The sequence below is a fragment of the Delphinus delphis genome, chromosome 21 (assembly GCF_949987515.2).
Source record: "Delphinus delphis chromosome 21, mDelDel1.2, whole genome shotgun sequence".
NCBI lineage: Eukaryota > Metazoa > Chordata > Mammalia > Artiodactyla > Delphinidae > Delphinus > Delphinus delphis.
The window spans coordinates 21,646,489-21,666,202 of NC_082703.1; the positions used below are offsets into that span (position 1 = coordinate 21,646,489).

The 19,714-nt window shown below is 38.2% G+C and overlaps 1 protein-coding gene across 17 annotated transcripts in view; it reads left to right on the forward strand.

Moving 5' to 3' along the window:
- The first annotated feature begins 325 nt into the window (after window positions 1–325).
- LOC132417760 (sorbin and SH3 domain-containing protein 2) overlaps window positions 326–19,714 on the forward strand; it is a 206,858-nt gene continuing 187,469 nt past the window's right edge. For 10 of the 17 annotated variants that reach the window (XM_060001549.1, XM_060001552.1, XM_060001551.1 and 7 more), the window contains exon 1: window positions 326–880. The gene's annotated coding sequence lies outside the window, so the exon portion shown is untranslated. The remainder of the gene's footprint in view (window positions 881–19,714) is intronic. The other 7 variants (XM_060001559.1, XM_060001560.1, XM_060001558.1 and 4 more) reach the window with 4 other exon arrangements.

Genomic DNA, 19,714 nt, shown 5'->3' on the forward strand with positions numbered 1-19,714 from the left:
ATTAACCTGGATAGACCCGAATCTATCTATTGAGAAGGGCTTCGCTTTCTCAATTTCACATGAAGCACTGGCTCATATAACAAAAGTTCCTCCTGAAAGCTGAAAACTCAGAGCACTTGCACTATCGGTGAAATACTGAGAACGATAACAGAAGCTACCCTCCTCCCAAAATGATGAGTTTCATGAAAAGAAATTAACAAGCTGTGTAGTGCACTGCACGTGATCAGCCATGCTTGCTAAGTCTGTCTGTTGGTTGTTGCTATGACTACGAAAAGCCAGTGGAACCCAATGAGCTGTCTGCAGCAGTGCTGGGAGGACCAGCCATTTTACTTATGGAAAACAGTGTGGCATATTCCGCCGAGCTTTACCCTGGAAGAAGCATTTTTTAAAAAAATCTATTGAGGGAAGAGAGAAGTAGTGGGCATGTTAGTATACAATTAGTACAGCCAAGCATGCCTGCCAGCTGCCATTTGGACGAGCTGTCGACTGCCTTTCCTAGTAGCTGATTTGAGAACGTGGAATGCAGAGAGATAATGCTGCATATCTGCTATCAGACAGCAGAAAAGGTTTTTGTCTTGGGAAGGCTCGCCTTCCCTGCAATGTTATCTCAGCAGCTCTCTAGCTGCTTACCCTGAAAACTAGTGACCCCAAAGGAGGTGTTTTCGTCTGCAAACACAGGTCCTGTGCGTGGCTGTAGCATATGAGTGGCAAGTCTGAAAAAGCAGGTGTGTGCTCGGATGGGCACTGGACTGTAACGCAGGCGGACGCTCTCGGGTTTACCTGCTTCCTGTTAACAGATTGTTGGCTCAGAGAGCATCTGTCTGCATGCTGAAGCTGAGGCTGAGAAGGAGGTCCCTGTGTAGCCACTTGACTGACAGAGGTAAGCTTTTTTGTCCTTTTTCAAGCACAGCATAACAATAACTCCGAGCAAAACTTAACCTAAACATTTACAATCATCGTGTTCTTTGGATTTACCAAGGAAATACATACACACAAACACAAACACACACACATACATACATACACATACACAAAATAGTGTCAGAGACTTAGAATTGTTTCGGTAAGTTCAGGTTCTAGAAATTGTAATGATTTTTTAAAAAATTACTAATAATATGCCTTGGGGTTTAAAATAAATATTTGCTGTTTTAACAAACCACGATGGCCTGTCGTTCTGGACAGCCTTCATAACCAGCAACAATCTTTCTCCCTTAGAAACAATAGATTCTTTTACGACCTGCACTTTGACATACATTCAGTGAATTACGTGGAAAATCAGCAGCTCGAAAATTGTGAAGCATTTATTTTTAAGCCTCTGAAATGATGTATTTAACTCTTAACACACCTCTATATACGTTTAAATTAAGGAATTCCGTACCCTATGTAGGTCATAAGAGCCAGTGGCTTGTACCCTTGCGTATTCTGAGCACAGAGTCCTGGTGTGCTGTTTGATTTAGTTGCGGGTAGTTGTAAAGCAAATAGTGTAGGTACTGGAAGCTGCTCACGCGTCCTTTCCGAGTATCATGCATGCCACGCTAGCCCAGAGCACAACACCCTCATTGTGTTCCCTGGCTTGGAATCCAGGCAAAGAAAGGAAGTGAATCGCTGCATTGAGTTCAAGCATAGCTATAGTATGTGTCGGTAAAACTTCTTTTATTGCACAACTTTTCTCACAAGCAGATAGGTTTCAGAGATAGAGAGTGAAACCAAAAACACGACCCTCCTCCAACAAATGTACTAATATTTGCAATGGATGTTTGCTGTCCATCACTACGTGATAATAGCACAGACTTTGAACTGCAGTAGGAATTGCTCCTTACTGAGTATTTCTTTGATTTATAGTCTCTTAGGAACAAAGCTGTTACTGTGGATTGAAATTGGTCAGTCAAATCGAAATTCCTGGTAAAGAAATGACCGAATAATGATTAAATTGTTTCAGCAACATTTCAGTTTTACGTAAATCAGTTCTATTGTTGGTCTACCAGAAACGTCAGATCATTTAGAATTCTATGGAAAATATTTAGGGAAAAATATTTTGTTGAAAACTTTGAATAAAAACCTCTATGTGCTAAAGATGAAATCTACTGTGAAATATAAAATAAATAGGATCTGAGATCTACTTCTAAGAAATATATTTTTATTTTCTATCCTTTTACCCAATATGTGGATGACATAGGAGTCACCTTTTAAGTATAATAATTTTCATTGCTACATATGAGCACACAGCACCTGTTTCACAAATACAGCAATGTCATTATGCCCTCAGATAAGACAGTTATAAAGCATAGGGAGAATATTTTTCAAAACTTCTCTTCTAAATGTCACCAATATTCAAGGTATAAAAATATTCAAAAAATTCAAGGTACAAGCAATCTCAGTCCAGAAAATCATCTCCAAACATTTAATAATAAGAGCTCTAACTAGGAATATTGTCTATTTGTGTGTGTGAGACATTGGGTAGGATAAAATGGTGAAACGATAGCATTGTACTTCACTTACGTTTAACTTTCAAAGGAAAGTTTAACTAATAGACCTAGTGTTAGGTCAAATTTTATAAATAAAGATATCAGCCAAGGAAGTGATTCTGCTATAGCAGGAGGAAAGGTGGAAAAAGTCTCTCTTCAATTTAATTCCTGTCAGAGCTTTACACGGCAAAAGGAATTTCTAGAATTAACACAGTGAAAAGTCCTGCAGCAAGAAAATGATTTTGCCTTAGTTTTTCTTGGGGGAGATTTTAGAAGAACCAGGTGTGGAAATACCTAAGGCTGTACCCTGTTGCCTTTGTGGTGGCAACATATGTGACAGGAGTCAGCCCCACTGGGAAGAGTGACACACAAACTTTATACCTGTACTTTTTTTCCCTCCATTAGTAACCTTTTAAGGTGATATGCTATGAAAGATTAGCATTGCAAGTGCACTTCTGCACCACACATCTACGTAGTTATTAACGCAACAATTTTGAGAACTAGACGCAGAGCTATAATCCCTATCCTTCAACACTCTGCACCTTGGCTTTTATCTATTTAGGTACTCTTAATTTCTGCCACTTCCCAACTCGGCTGCTGGCAATAGCAAATACTTTGTAATTTCCCAAACGCACTATACCAAACTTTTGCAAAGCCAGTCTCCTCTGTATAGACTTTTTCTTCAAATCTCCCCCGCAGCGGCAGCCACCTGCCATGCATCCTTCAAAATCCAACTAGAATGTCTCCCCAGACACTTCCTCGCCTTCTGCTTCGGCTACATCTGAATCTTATGTCTGTAGTTCTGGCTATTGCACCGTAGCGCATTTGTCTCTGCTCATGGGCTTCCAGAGTTTTACTGACCTCTGACTGTACTTTGTCCAGTGTCTAGAACTTGGCATTCAGACATTGTACTGGTAAGCTCGGACTTGACTGTTTTCCTATTAGTTACCGTAAATATAGGCTTGATCTCGAAAAAGAAGTCCTATTATCTATTATACTGCATTTGATCAGAGAAACTCAAAACATTTACAAACAGTGATGAGGCTTTAATTTCCTTGATATGAAATTATAGTTTCAAGATCACAATTGGATAAAAGCTATAAATGTCCTATAATATATCAGAATTTTCTCAAAGAAAAATTTACAGCATATAAGTTTTAAACAAAACCAGCTTAGAAGCTTTAATATCTAGAGGATATTGTTTTTCTATTTATAGCTATTATAAAATTTGCAGGGGAAAATAAGTACAGTAAGTATCCCTATTAGAAGTATGCTCTAAAATCAGGTCATTTAAAATTAATGTTGAACTGATGTTGATTAGCAGTTGATTATAAAAAAGTTACTTACGGAATTGTTTTCCGTAAGCCAGAGGAAAGTAGAGGTCATGAATTGGGAAGAGACCAAAGGATTAAAATAAAGTCTACAATAGGAGAATTTCTTTCGATTTTCCTTATAAACCTGAAAGGTTATTGGTAATAACTGGCTACATTATACTTCCCCATAACTTGAGTTTCTGGGTGACGGATAGAATAGTATGTTAGTATCATTCTTGATACAGATGTGCTTTTGGTTGTAGAGACTTCCCACTCTTTTTTCTATATTAGATGGCACGATTATTATTTTTTTAAAGCCTAAATTTTTATACCCTTTTTATGGAAAATTTATCACAATGTTGTAATAAAAAGTAAGAATGTATCAAAAATTACATTAAGAATTAATAACTATATAATCCCTCATCTCTAAGATATCCATCTAAAAAGCAAAAGTTGGACTTAATATAGTATGAATTCTAAAGTAGCAAAGATTAGGAAATTTTAAATATCCAGATGTTAAGAATTAGAAAGCAAAATATTTGGTAAACCACTTAAATTCATATTTCTGGACACTTTTACACTATATTCCAGCATTGAATTTTATAATCAAAGTAAGATATATAGCAACTCTTAAGTGTCACGCTGTCCTTTAGTTTATTTTGACTATCTTCCAGCTGATTTTAATGTGTAACATGCTAATTTAATAATAGCTAAAGTTGAAATTGGTTCTATGCATCTTAAAGACTAATCGTGTTTAATCAATTATTTTAAATTGTACACAGTAATTAGATTTCAGGAAACATGATTCTATAGTATTTCTGCATCATTTTTAAGATTTTCTATTTTAAGTAATTTATAATATTTTGAAGGCCTAAACTATATATAACTATGTTGACATTCAAATGAAATGAGTGAGCTCTTGTGGCATTTTATAATGAAGTATACTAGTACATAATTGTATTAGATAATTTTTTCAAAGTTCCTCAAATAATTTAATCATAGATGCCTATTAAATTCTAAATTATCACTGCAAAGAATTATATGGAGATTTTCAAGATCTCTTTACCACATTTCTGAAAAAGTTAAGACATATACATTTAGCTATGAGGGAACACTTCTATAACTATTGAGTTCTAAATATTAATGGATAAGAAACCTCATTCCAGCTTAAGCTCACTTAAGATGATCTTATTTGAATAAATGACAGAGAACCAGCAAAGAGAAGGTTTTATTTTGAGTTTCAGCAACGTGATATATCCACGTAGATCTATATTACACTTTACCCCAGTCTTCAAAACAGAAGTTTTGCCAACCAGGAATTTTAGCCAAAAAGACAGTAGTTTCCTCTTCCCCTTACAGGTCTGGTATGCATAGATCCAGCATTAATTCTGCACCTTTGAAACGCGTTATTTGAACAAAAATCCAGAAAACTTTCTCTTTTCCTACCTCTAACCAAAGATCTCACTTTCAAAGAAAATTTTCCTACCTCAAAAAAAAAAAAAAAAAATCTAGCCATATTCCCATTATATTTCCTAAATTTTTTCTCTCCATGTTAGAATTTAAGGAAATTTTATTTTTCATAAGAATGTTATTTGAACATTTTAGTGATATTTTGGTTCTTTAATTTGCACTGTTGCCTACTTTTTAAATTTTTGTATAACCTAGACATTCAATTCTTCTAACTTTCCTTTGAGATGTTTCCTCAACAGTTGGTGTAAATTGCGTGTCAAAAATATTTTCTTATAATGAATTGTATCTTCTGCTGTAGGTAGGAAAGTTAGTCCAATCAATGTGGAAATACTTCTCCTTTTTAGATTCCTAAACCAACTGTAGCAAAAATAGGCTTCTAACCAAGAGCACTTGTTACAAAAATCCTTAAGAGTCTAAGCAGGGAATGGCATGAAGAATGGGAAACTTTTAAAATGTAGACACACAAAAAATATGCAAATGAGACATTCTAAGGAATAATTGGCCACACTGGAGAAAATGTATTAGTATAAATGTTCATTCTGTCCTCCTCTAAAAAGTCCCTGTCCCTACTTCTAGTCAGGGGTAGTTAACTTCTTCAGAGACATTTAGTCCTCCATGAAGGTGACCATTGGTAGAGACAGCAGCCTCATTGATGGAAAGAAACATGCTTAAGCTTTTGACTGTGAGGGCCTCATCCTCCACCTGTGGACACATCAGCTACTTCTGCCTCTTTGGATCCTATTAATATAAGATCTTAATGTTTTATAAGGTTTTCCTTCACTTTACGCTATTAACCAAAAAAGTTTAAGAAAGCAACACTTGGTTGTTTAAAAGTGAGCTATTTCGTAGATTGTCAGGATGCCTTCACATCTAATGATTTCAATTCTCTGAACTAAAGTTCACAAAGGAAAAGATATTAGATAACAGTTTCAGCTGTTCTGGTGCTAACTGTGTCATCTGGTGAACTGTTTGAGCACTTTCTGAAGCATGTACATTTAATCTGTCAGATATATAATTGCAGTACAGTAAATCTTATTATATCCTGTGGGGATAAATAACTTTTAATATCTAGATTTGATATTAAATATCAATATCTAGATTTGGAGACGTATATAGCGTAGCATTACTAGTAGTGAAGATAAAAATTTTATAACCACTGAGTTCTTCTGGAACAGTGTGAATAGACTTGTGTTGTCTGATATACCTTGAGCACTGGCTTGAACCAGTTTAAGTAAAGGGAGATCCTGAGAGTAGCAAGTACGGGAAAAGGTACAGATTGCTTGCGCAGAATTAAAGTTACAGGGAAAACTCAGCTTGCTTTACAATAGCAGCTGAAACCTTGTAGGTACATGGCAAACAAGTCACTCTATTAAATATTCAGTCAGTATTTGTGGAATGAATGAATGGCTCACAGTTTTCCCCTCGATGTTGTGTTAATGGCAACACATTGATTACAAGATGTTGCTTGAATTTAAAGATCAAATGGTAATTGACAAGATTTTCTGATTTTTGTTTTTTGGAAGTCATGAAACTGAGGAGAAGGAAAAAAGGATGTCGATTTTAGAAAACACTATTATTTTTAAAAATAAAATATAGTCTTCCTGGTGAGAAGCACTATATTTCTAACAATGATATAAAGAGAAATACAACCAGAAACTTAGATAAAACTCAAAGGACACACATCATTTAGTGAATAATTCAGACACCAAAAAATTTTGGTTTCTACTCTTAACTTTCTTAAAGTCTCAGGTTATCATCACATTCATCAAACAATATGATCAACACTAAAGAGTAATTTTTTCCTTTTTAGATAAGTGTAAGAGAGAAAAGTTAAAACCTAGAGTTACAAAATTTAAGAGGTTTACTTTAAGGCTTTAGAATATAGTTAAACAGAGAATTCAGTGTAGAAAAAGGTAGCCATCTGGGAGATCTTTTCAAATTAAAAACTGTAAGAATTGGGAGACCTTCCAAGGCCAATCAAAATATCTGTTTTGATTAAACTCAAGAAAACAATGAAAACCTGAATAACAAGATTTCAATAAACTACAGAAAAAAATTATTTGATTTTTTCAATCCAAAAGATATTAATAAGAAAAAATTATATACTTTACTCTGTACTAGCTACTATCTGAAGAGCCTTACAGATATTAATATTTTGCTGTTGTTATGTCCCCATACAAAGATATTACATAATTGTGGACTGTATTTCCCATCCTGTACATCTCATACCTGTGACTCATTTATTTTGCAAGTACCTCTTAATTTCCATCACTTGTTTTTTTCCTCCCCTCAGCTCCTCCCCTCTGGCAACCACCTATTGTTTCTCTGTATCTATGACTCTGTTTTTGTTTTGTGATGTTTACTCATTTTTTTTTGTTTTGTAGATTCTACATGTAAGTGAAATCATACAGTATTAGTCTTTCTCTGTCTGATTTATTTCATTTATCATAATACCCTCTAGGTCCATTCATATGTGTCACAAACATCAAGATTTCATTCTTTTTTTTTGTGACTGAGTAATATTCCATTACAGACACACACACACACACACACACACACACACACACACACACACATCTTCTTTATCCATTCATCTTTTGATGGGCTTCTGTATCTGGCTACTCTGCATGAAGTTTACTCTGTCCTAGCTACTACCCCAAGAGCTTTACATATATTAAAGCTTCCTTTCAGTGAAGGATCTGGGAATTTACAAAGCTTTTAAAGGTATTTGAACTGGAATTTTCCAGAATGTGATCTTAAATTAGTTCCCAAAGAGGGACTGAATGAATAGCACATTTAGTTGCTCTTAGATGCTCTCGTATCACTTTGTAAATTATATTCTTTTTTTTAATCTCATTTTAGTGAAGTTTTTTCTATATGTATCTAATCTTTCCATATGAAAGTGAACTCCATGAGGGAGCAATGGTGTTTTATTTCTATTTTTACCTGCATCATCTTGTCATGGGAATGGCCAACAGTAGATGAGTCTGGGTGATTAACCCGAGTAGGCTGCTGAATCAAATGTTAATAAATAAAATTGACACCAAGGAAAAGAAATGGAGTCAAGGTAATAAAAACTGTATGTAATTCCATGTAACCATCATGAGAAAATTAAGTCAGTCCACAAATCCTTAAACATTTGTTGTTTTGTTTTGTTATAGTTTTACTCTGTTTTTGGTTAGTATGCTTTGATAAAACACGAAGCTAAATGTCAGAGCAATCCTTTTTCAGACATCAGACTTCCTCAACAGAGGAAATCATGACACAACCAAAAATGATCCAGCTCATTTAAGCCACTACAGACTTTTTCCCCAGAATTTAGTCTCCTGAACAAGTTAACTATATGTTCGTTATCTCTGACAATCAAGGAAACAATAAAAATGTGGGAAAGCACAGTTACCTCCTTTACCAGAAAAACTTTTACTCATTTGTTGAAAATACACCTGTTTTGGGAAAAGGGTTTTCTTAGATCAATAATTCAGATGACTGATAATATATCCTGAATTCTTTGACAATGAATTTACTTAGAAACATGATTTTTTTATATGATTTGTGGTCTAAAAGCTGATTATATCACTGACTTCCTTCCCATCATAAATTTAATTTTAGAAGACTAACATAACCAGTTTATATAATTAATATGACTTCTTGAGTTAAAAAAAACCTTCTTTCGGAAGTGCACAAAGTGCTTTTAATACGTGTTAAATTAATTTTTAGATTTATTGGCAGCAGAGAGGAGAGTCATCACTCTAGTAAGTAAAAGTAAATGACAAAGCCATAAATAATCTTATTTTATAAGTAAAAGTAAATGAGAAAGCCATAAATAATCTCATTTTATAAGTAAAAGTAAATGACACAGCCATAAATAATCTCATTTTATAAGTAAAAGTAAATGACACAGCCATAACTTAATTTGAAAATCACCTTCCTTTTGACCCAAAGTCCCAAATGTCCTCTCAGGGCCTCGTATGGACAGTTCTCTGGTAAAATAATTTCACTTGCTCTATATATTATTATGTGGTGTATTAACACATCATGATCATTTGGAACCCTAAACTTTTACTTCCTTTGGAATGAATTGGGAAAACATACCCCCGAAACTCTGGTTCACTCTTTTTGGCACTGATCTTTGCAGCTGTCAAGAACTAAAAGATTATGATGATAAAATTGAGTTTCCTGGGGAATGTTCCATTTATGAACTGCCTCGTCTCCAGACTCCTCTGTCATTTCACTGCATCTGCTTTCTAACCTGGCCTAGAAGAAGTGCTGGCTTCCATGGTCCAGATAAAGCCTGTGGGGTGGAGAGGACAGGAGCTTAACAGGAGGACCCCAATCCTCCAAGAATGACCCCTCCAACAGGGTCATTCAACTAAAAGAGTTTTAAGTTCAGCAGAAACTAGGAAAAGTCACATGTTCTGATTTCTAACCAAAAGTAAAGCATTTTTTGAAAAATCTGTACACTATGTAATGCATCTCAGAGTGAGAGTATTTTATCTGGCCAACAAAACAGAATGGCCTGTTGTTGACTGACATTGAGAAATGTCACTTCCCAAAAGGTCAGATTACTAACTGGTCAGTGTGTTCTTTAAGGAAATAAAATCAGAATTGCATCTGACAAGTATAATGCCAGGGACAAATGATTTAAAAACTATCCTCAAACTATATTTGCCCAACAAACACATCAGAACCACAAGTTCATAACTGCTAAGTGGACTAGAATATCTAGAGTCACCTGTCCCTGCAGCTGGGCTTGACCATACACTGACAAGATTCTCTAACTCTGTTTTTTTCCAGACTTTTGAAGATTGTTGTCTCAGTTGTTGGTATGTTAATATAAGTTAGCTGGCTTCTGATTTTATCTATGATATTGAAAAGAAGCTTTGATAGGGAAAACAGAGAATGAGAGAGATCCTAAGTTCTGGGAACAATGTAAAGAGAGACCAGACCCAAATACAGATATCAAAGTTGTAGTTGTATATTTTTAAATAATTTTTGAATTTTCATATCATTCATTTTTTTTCATGTACATCACACTCATCAAGGACCTACTATGTGTTTAGCATGGATAAAAAGATGAAAAAAAAGAAAATGAAACAGAAAGCCATTAAGAAAGTTTACAATTTAGTAAAAGAGATGACAGAAACACTAATTATTATAATTTCTTCAAAAGACATGCCCCAAAGTAACTGTCATATGATGTAGATAAAGAAGTTCTTTAACTGTTTTAAGAGATAAAGTTCTAGGAGATGGTAATAACTAGCTCAGGAAAGGGAGGTGTTTTAGAGGATCAGGGAAGATGACTTAAAGAAAATGATATTTGAATTAGGTCTTGAATGGGGCGGGATTTTGATAATAGCTTGCAAAAGTAAGGTTTGTAGGCATCCTGAATTGTTTTACTCCACTAACTAATTTATTTAGCATCCCCTCACTGCTTGCACATGTCATGTAATCTGCACAGGCATCCTGTGAGGTAGGTACTATCATCACCATTTTACATGAAAAAAGAAGAAATGGAGCTTCTTCATTTCTTCCTTTCACCAATACGATAGGTGAAAGGCCTATCGTATTTTACTCATATAGGTCAGTTGTTGACTTTGAGAAGCATTTCATTCCAGGGCAGGGATAAAGGCACATTCAAAGATTAAGAAGTGAGAATGTTTTTAAGGATGTGGAAGCAACAGGTACAACTAGAAAATAAATGGAGAAGACTCCAGATACGACAGTAGAAAGAAAAATAAAAGAGGGAGGGAGACAAATGAAGAAATTTGTTTGTTTTGGCAAAGAGCTTAGCCTGTTTGCAGCCATGGAGAAAGCGCCAGCAGGAGAGAAGGAAGGTGCTAGAGGAAGTAGGGCTTCTCCAGGAGCAAGACCTCAGAGAGGGGGCAGCAAAGAGAGAGAAGACTCAAGGACAAGGAATAGTCCAGCCTCCAAGGGAGCCGGGGAGGCTGGGACCTAGGTAGCATGAGCGGGAATTGAGAAATGAGATTAACTCCTGACAGCTAGAAGGGAAATCTCAAAGGACAGTCTTATTACACTGCAGTATGGGTAACGTCCAGTGTGTACGTGAGATGGAGTGGCAGCCTTGTCTAGTTCACAGTGGCGAATGAACAAGGAGGCACAAAAGGTGAAATAAAAGCCAGTGGAGGGCTTCCCTGGTGGCGCAGTGGTTGAGAGTCCGCCTGCCGATGCAGGGGACGCGGGTTCGTGCCCTGGTCCGGGAGGATCCCACATGCCGCGGAGCCACTAGGCCCGTGAGCCATGGCCGCTGAGCCTGCACGTCCGGGGCCTGTACTCCGCAACGGGAGAGGCCACAACAGTGAGAGGCCCGCGTACCGCAAAAAAAAAAAAAAAAAAAAAAAAGATAAATTATCTCAAAGAGTTTTTGAGGCTTAACTGGGTTATGCATGTTAAGTGTGTAGAAGGGGGCCCAGCATGTAGAAAATGCTCAAGAAGTGTTAGAAGTATTATTAGCAATCATTTTTAAAATAAATTTATTTATTTATTTTTGGCTGAGTTGGGTCTTCGGTGCTGCGCGCAGGTTTTCTCTAGTTGCGGCGAGCGGGGGCTACTCTTCGTTGTGGTGCGTGGGCTTCTCATTGCAGTGGCTTCTCTTGTTGTGGAGCACGGGCTCTAGGTGCGCAGGCTTCAGTAGTTGTCACACGCAGGCTCAGTAGTTGTGGCTCGCGGGCTCTAGAGCACAGGCTCAGTAGTTGCGGCGCACGGGCTTAGTTGCTTCGTGGCGTGTGGGATCTTCCCGGACCAGGGCTCGAACCTGTGTCCCCTGCATTGGCAGGCAGATTCTTAACCACTGCACCACCAGGGAAGTCTGCAATCTTTTTTTTTTTTTTTTTTGCGGTACGCGGGCCTCTCACTGTTGTGGCCTCTCCCGTTGCGGAGCACAGGCTCTGGACACGCAGGCTCAGGGGCCATGGCTCACGGGCCCAGCCACTCCATGGGCTGTGGGATCTTCCCGGACTGGGGCTCGAACCCGCGTCCCCTGCATCGGCAGGCAGACTGTCAACCACTGCGCCACCAGGGAAGCCCTGCAATCATTTTTATATAAATGAGTTAAGTAGAGAGGCACGTGCTGTGATTCTCCAGGCTGTGCAAGTTCAGTGGTGACTAGCCAGAGTCTTAGCTCTTGAGAGCTGTTCATAGTCTTCAGGGTTGAGGGAGGGGAAGCTAATGATGACCAAATAGCATCATAAATACCCATACAGTGGTGAGCAAGCACTCAGAATAGGGTGTGAATGATCTCCCTGGATGATCTCAGAAGTGTGCAAGGTTCTGGATGGAGAGAACACCATGTACAAAAGAATGGGCATGAGAGAACGCTGGAGGTGGGTTAGTGGGTCTGGAATGAGGGAACCATAGGGAGAACTGAGCCTAGCGTGGGGTGGGGCAAGCACATGGGCTTTGCAGTCACACGGACTTGGATTTCTTTTCCAGCCCTGTGACTGCTGAGTATGTGGGGACAGGACCCCCAGCCTCTCTAGATCCCTATTTTACTACCTTCAGAGCAGAGATAATAGCGCTCACCTCTGAGGATTAACATTGGGATTAAGTGGGATTATTGTAAATGACTGGCATATCACCTAACACATCAAAAACACCGGAGGAATGGTAGCCACACCACCAGCCTCAGGATCAGCCTTATGATAAAGTTTGGATTAAATCTTTAGATAAGAGAACCATTGGAGTTCCTTTTTCTTTTTCCTTAACATTTTACTGGAGTGTAATTGCTTTACAAGGGTGTGTTAGTTTCTACTGTATAACAAAGTGAATCAGCTATACATATACATATATCTCCATATCTCCTCCCTCTTGCGTCTCCCTCCCACCCTCCCTATCCCACCCCTCTAGGTGGTCACAAAGCACCGAGCTGAGCTCCCTGTGCTATGCGGCTGCTTCCCACTAGCTATCTGTTTTACATTTGGTAGTGTATATATGTCCATGCCACTCTCTCACTTTGTCCCAGCTCACCCTTGGAGTTTAAATGGGAAAAAGTAATGCTTATGTTTGTGTGTAAAAAAGATACACCTGGTAAGAGTCTATCAAATTAAATGAAAAGAGCAAGAAGTGGTTATAGAGAGTTTCAACATCTGAGGCAAGAGAACAACAGGCATGAAATGAAAGTGATGGGTCAGGGAGAAAAGTGAGGGTTTTATAGTCAAGATTACTATATAACAATCAACTCTTCTAAGTGTTTGGAACGCATCTCAAACAGTGACTGCTCAACAGTCTTAAAAATAGGTGATTCTAATTCCCTGCGGTATTGCATTCATAGAGATGGAGGACACGCACAGCATCTACTTTGCTTGTGCAGGAGCTCCCGAGGCATCACTGAGGAAGAGTTTGGGGTATAAAGAATACGTGGGGGCTTCCCTGGTGGCGCAGTGGTTGGGAGTCTGCCTGTCGATGCAGGGGACACGGGCTCGTGTCCCAGTCCGGGAGGATCCCACCTGCCACGGAGCGGCTGGGCCCATGAGCCGTGGCCGCTGAGCCTGCGTGTCCGGAGCCTGTGCTCCGCAACGGGAGAGGCCACAACAGTGAGAGGCCCGTGTACAGCAAAAAAAAAAAAAAAAAGAAAAGAAAAGAATATGTGGGTTCTTGCTTTGAAACGTGCTGAGCCCCCGTGATCGAGGAACAGCATGTGCTAAAGCACAGAAGCAAGAAGGACATGTTCTAAGGACTGAAAGTCAAGTCGTTGGGTGTGGTTGGAATGCAGGGTGCTTGATATGGAGAGAGAGAAAGTAAAACGGACAAGCAGGCCAGAGCAAGATTGCGGCATCATTGTTTCACAGTCAGGTCGATGAGAAGGCACTGAAAGAGTTCAGGCAGGAAAGTGAAATAATAAGATTTCCATTTTAAAACCTCTACTCTGGTATAAAGTACAACAGAGAAGGGGGGTGAGACTAAATGCAAGGGTTTCACAGAGGAGGATGGTGTAAACTACAGGAAGAACACTGCCCCTGACCTTGTTCTTTTATCTCTGAAGGATGTGAGATATGAGACTGGAGTCTCGGAAATTTCAGGAGACTTTGATTATCTGTGTTGAAATTTCATACAAGAGGGAATGCCATACAATACGCAGAGCCCAGTGCAAGGTGAAAATGCTAGACCCCTTATTCAAAAATCCTTGATAATTTCAAGATGATGAACAGAGTATTAAACCCAGCACCTGGCCTTTCTAAGCACAGGGTCAGATGTAAATGCTCAGGTCACAGGCCCATAAAGCCAACCCTGCACACAACGATGGTATGTGAACACTCTTGCCTTTTGTGCACCAACCGCAATGGACTTAATAAGATGATTAATGAGTCTGAGCTACTGTGGGGTATCTCTACTGGTATCTACTATCTCTTCCTGGCTGGAGGAAACGCAGCTTCTCCCCAGGCTGGGGCCCTTGGGAGGCATGAGTCCTGCCATACCCTTCCTATACCCCACACGGGCAGGACTTCGGTCATCAGAATACCATCACCCAGATCCCTGCATCATGTCGAGGGGGCCTGTGAAGTCCCCAGTGTGGGAGGGATCTGGCAGCTCATTTTCCTCTACCTTCTAGAAAACCCTCTTTCCCCACCCCTTCCCATGGTAAGAGCGCATTCCGACATGCAAGCAGAAGATCAAGCCTCCTCAGAGGATGGGGGAAGGGGCACAGGGTCAAGGAGGCATAATCTGGAATTCCCTCTGATAAGCCCAATAGCTAGAGAGTTTGAAGTAGGCTGATGTGTCTGCAGTTCTAGGTCCAGGCCAATGCTTGAAGACACGTTTGGATTTTTGTATCTATGGCCTTCTGTGAATGGAACTCCCCCGACCTTAAAAATGTCAATATAATGATCAATTTCAGACTTTCCCTGTAGTGTGTTACATATGAAAGTAGAGATCTGCCTCGTTGAATAGCACCAGGTGCCAAGAGGACCCCAGACACTCATGAATGTGAGTGCACCTCCCCCGCGGTCCCCCTGACTCCAGCCCAGCCTTGTCCTTCCTTCTCCTCCATGTGTCTCTCCATTCTCCTTTCCTTGTCTGTGTTGTTTCTCTACGTGGTTATTATAAAAATCCAAATTATAGTTTGAAGTGCCATTTGCTGTATTTAGGAAACAATTTTATGTTACTTATTCTTGGTTGCGAATTTTTAAAGGTCAGTAAATAACAGTATGAATTAAGTAGTTTTTATGTTTTGATAGCCCATAACTGCTTTTCCTTTTGTATGGACAAGTTTTCTCCAATTCTGCATGAAAGTCCCTCGGGATTTTTCAGGAAAGGAGGGAGCAGGCAGGGAGAAGCCTGAGGGGAGCTGTAGGGTAAGGTCCAGTTGTGGGCCTGCCCTTTAAGAGGATGTGCTGGCATGTGACTTAACATCTTTCAACCACAGGTTTGGAACCAGAAGAATGAGGCTCTTATGCCTAGATCACAGGCCCATTAGTTCTAGTACATGAAATAATTCATGCAAAGTACCCACAGCAGTGCCTAGCACATAACTGGCTCTCAATAAATGACAACTATGCTGTCAATAAAATTCTCCTGGGATGAGAGAGTAATGGGGATCTAACAGAGATCTTGACATAATAAAGTTCGACTGGGCCCAGAACAAAAATTACATAACACAACAATGAATTTCCACAATAGATAATTTAAAACTTCTAAATATAAAACCCACCAGACTTGCAATGATCACATATTTCTTAAACCTGCAATTTAATTTAAAACTCAAAGAAACTTCTAGAAGAGTCTAACAACACACTACTGTATCTTCTGGTCTTGCCTGAATTATATCACACTAAGGCAGACTATGCAGAGTATTAACTGCGAACACAATACTAGGATAGAACGAGGGAGATCACCATTTCTAAAGATCCTAATTCCAAGGAAGAGCCATCCTGCCATTAACTAAGCTAACAGAGAAGAATTTTAATTAATCCTACAATCCTAAAGTACTTGCTTCAGAATGTATTATACGGTCGTTTGCCAATAGATTTACCTGCTTAATTTTGTTTTTCTTGAGCTGATCTAAAATTAATCTTCATGTCATGTGGTGTTGAGCTTCGTGATCTGCAAGGTTAGTTAGGAATGTAAAATAACCGTAAGTATTCTTATAAATAATAATATTAGCTACCATTCCCTGAATGCATACTGTGTCAGGCAGCTTGCCAAATTCCTTAAATACCTCACATTGACTGTACACAAAAACACTCTGATGAGGGTATTATTCTCATTTTACGGAAGAGGAAACTGGCTCTGAGAAGTTAAACATCTTGTACTGGGTCACACTTGTGGGGAAGGTAGAAATCAAACTTGGGTCGGCCAGATTCCAAGCCCTGTGCTCTAACATTTTTCTGCTTCTTTGTGGGAACTACTGATTAGCAACACCACCCCCCTAAACGTTATAACTCGCCTGTTATCCTTCTCTATGTTTTTCTTTGTGGACGCTATGGAAACATTTATTTACAAGACTACACCAAGTGTCTTTATTCCCAAAGAGCAGAAACAACGCAACAATAGAGGTATGGAGGAAAAAAAAAATCTATGAGGCCAATAATGATTATTTCTTTGTGGTGAGATTGCAGATGGTTTTTCTTTTCTTCTTATGCTTGTCCATATTTTCTAAATCAACTTCAAGTTTTGAAACTTTCAAAATAAGGAGATGCATATAGGTGAGGACCAAAGGAAATTCGTGGGGCACCAATTCTGATGTTCTAAACATCAGAATTAGATGTTTAGACATCTAATTCTGATGCTACAATGCTAAGCAATAGGAATGAAAAACAAAACGAAACAAATCTCTGGATATAAATATTTTATCAATTCCCTTTTATTGTCATAATTCGCCTCCACTTTAATTTGGGAGGTTATTTGGAATACGTCCCACTGGAAAATTGATCACTGCCATCTTGGTTTTCTGTGCTCAGTGTCAGTGGCCTGTTCACTGGCAGTGATGGTTCTACCTCTGGATTAAGAATAATTAGCTCTACTTTGGAACCAAATACAGTGCAACTGGAGTTCAAAAAGAATTAAGAACAATTCCCTTTGTCACATACATGTGGCTACGTACACACGGAACAATTTCCCTTTGTTAACCATGGCACTGTGATCTAAAGAAGAAGGTGGCCACTTTGAGAGCAGGTACTTTGAGGGAAAAACAATCTTGTCTTCTTCACATTTTTAAGATAGTACCTAGTATGATAGATAGCGTGTAAGAGTCCTAACCTGTATGACAAATTACATTTCACAGGTAGGTCCTAACACACTAGGTGAAATAGATTATCCAGAGCATTTAAAATAAGAAAAATAAGGGGGAAAAAACAATTCAAAAGATCATATCCGAAACATTTATTGTTCAATATACATTACATGACCTGCCTTGCCTGACTTGGTTCTCCCATTATTCCATCATTCATTTTTCATTGGCATTAAGTAAGCTTTTTCTATGAATTAGGCACTGTACTCTATGAAGAAAACAGAAGGTCTTGCCCTTGTGGAGCTTATAGGCTTGAGGTCTATTTATACTTTGTATATGAGGCTGAATGGCTCAATTCATGAATGTATGAGCCTGTACAAACAAAACATATGATGATATGAAATGTGGAAAAGTTTTTTCTTAAATACTTACTGTATTCATAAATATATTTCCCAATTTTTTCTAATATAGGTGGTGAATTTATGCATACCATTGGATGATAATTAAATGGGGCATTAGCAAACTATATTCATTCTAATTTAAATAGATATCATTTTTTTAAGTTGCATTGAAAATAAGCATACTTTTCAGAATTAGTACTTAGAAAAATCTTTAAAGTTGTTTATGAAAAATACCATTTTAATAAACATCATTAAAAGCAGCACATTGCTATGCTTTTAAATCACATTGACACCGTTTATTGCTTTTCCCCACACTCGTGGTTTTCACCTCAATGTTCAAACTTTTTCAGAGGACAGACGTTATGGAATATTTATAACCAGGCACCAAAATCAGCTCTTCTTTCCATTTGTGTGATGTGAAAGAGGAAAGCAATTTCAATGAAACAGAATCAATGCTGAGTTACAAAAGTCGTTCATTTCAGGAAAATGTGATCAGGGAATCTTGAGTTCTGCCCTAAATTAATAAAGTCAGTTGTTGTTAAGTGATAAAAGCACTTTAGAGTATTTATCTGTGAAATGAGAAATGCTTTCTACCCGCCCAAGGGACTATTGTAAGAATAAGGAAGTTAACATTCTTGACCTTAAAATGTTAAAGTTTCTCAGTATAGAGGTTCCTTAAAAAACTAAAAATAGAGCTACCATATGATCCAGCAATCCCACTCCTGGACATATATCCAGAAAAGACAAAATCTCTCATTGTAAAAGATACATGTACCCTGATGTTCACAGCAGCACTAATTACAATAGCCAAGACATAGAAGCAACCTGAGTGTCCATCAACAGATGAACGGATAAAGAAGATGTAGTACATATATACACAGTGGATTACTACTCAGCCATAAAAAAGAGTGAAATATTGCCATTTGCAGCAACATGGATGGACCTAGAGATTATCATCCTGAGTGAAGTAAGACAGAGAAAGACAGATATTATATGATATCACTTATATGTGGAATCTAAAAAATAATACAAATGAATTTATTTACAAAACAGAAACAGACTCACAGACATACAAAACAAACTTATGGTTACCAAAGGGGAAAGAGAGGAGGGAGGGATAAATCAGGAGGGTGGGATCAACAGATACACACTACCATGTATAAAATAGACAACAAGGATTTCCTGTATAGCACAGGAACTATATTCAATATCTTGTAATAACCTATGATAGAAAAGAATCTGTATATATATATATATATATTTATATATAAAAAAACTGAATCACTTTGCTGTATACCTGAAACTAACACAATACTGTAATCAACTATACTTCAATTTTAAAAAATGTTGAAGTTTCTTTTACATGAAGAGCCACCTGTCAGTGTGACTGGCTATGCAGATAAATGGAGTGAAATATGAGTCCACAGATATCTTGGCTCTTTTGAGGTGGAGATCATTCCAATTTTAGAGCTCTGCAGCTACTCAGGTATCTTGTTATAATTCCCGAAGTTTATAGTCCTTATCCATTTTGGGGAAGCCATTAGTACATATCCAACAGATGAAATGACAAAGATACATTTATTTTACTTGTAGAGCCAGTGATTATCATGTAAGCGAGAATCAGGAATGTTTTAGTATAAATGTGTCTTTGTGTACGAGTGTGGGCACTAATCAGTACGTGTTAATAGACTGATTTACTCACTTCATTGTTCTTGTGTTTTATATCTTAGCCCAATGCTAGTTCCTCTCAGAACAAAGTTAACAAAACCACTGAAGCAGCGACTGGAGATAAGTAGTAGGAAATAAGACCTCGAACCTCCTGCCTCCTGAAGTGTGTGAAACTAGAGCCACGTTTCATCAGCCTAGAAATTAGCAAGGACCGTT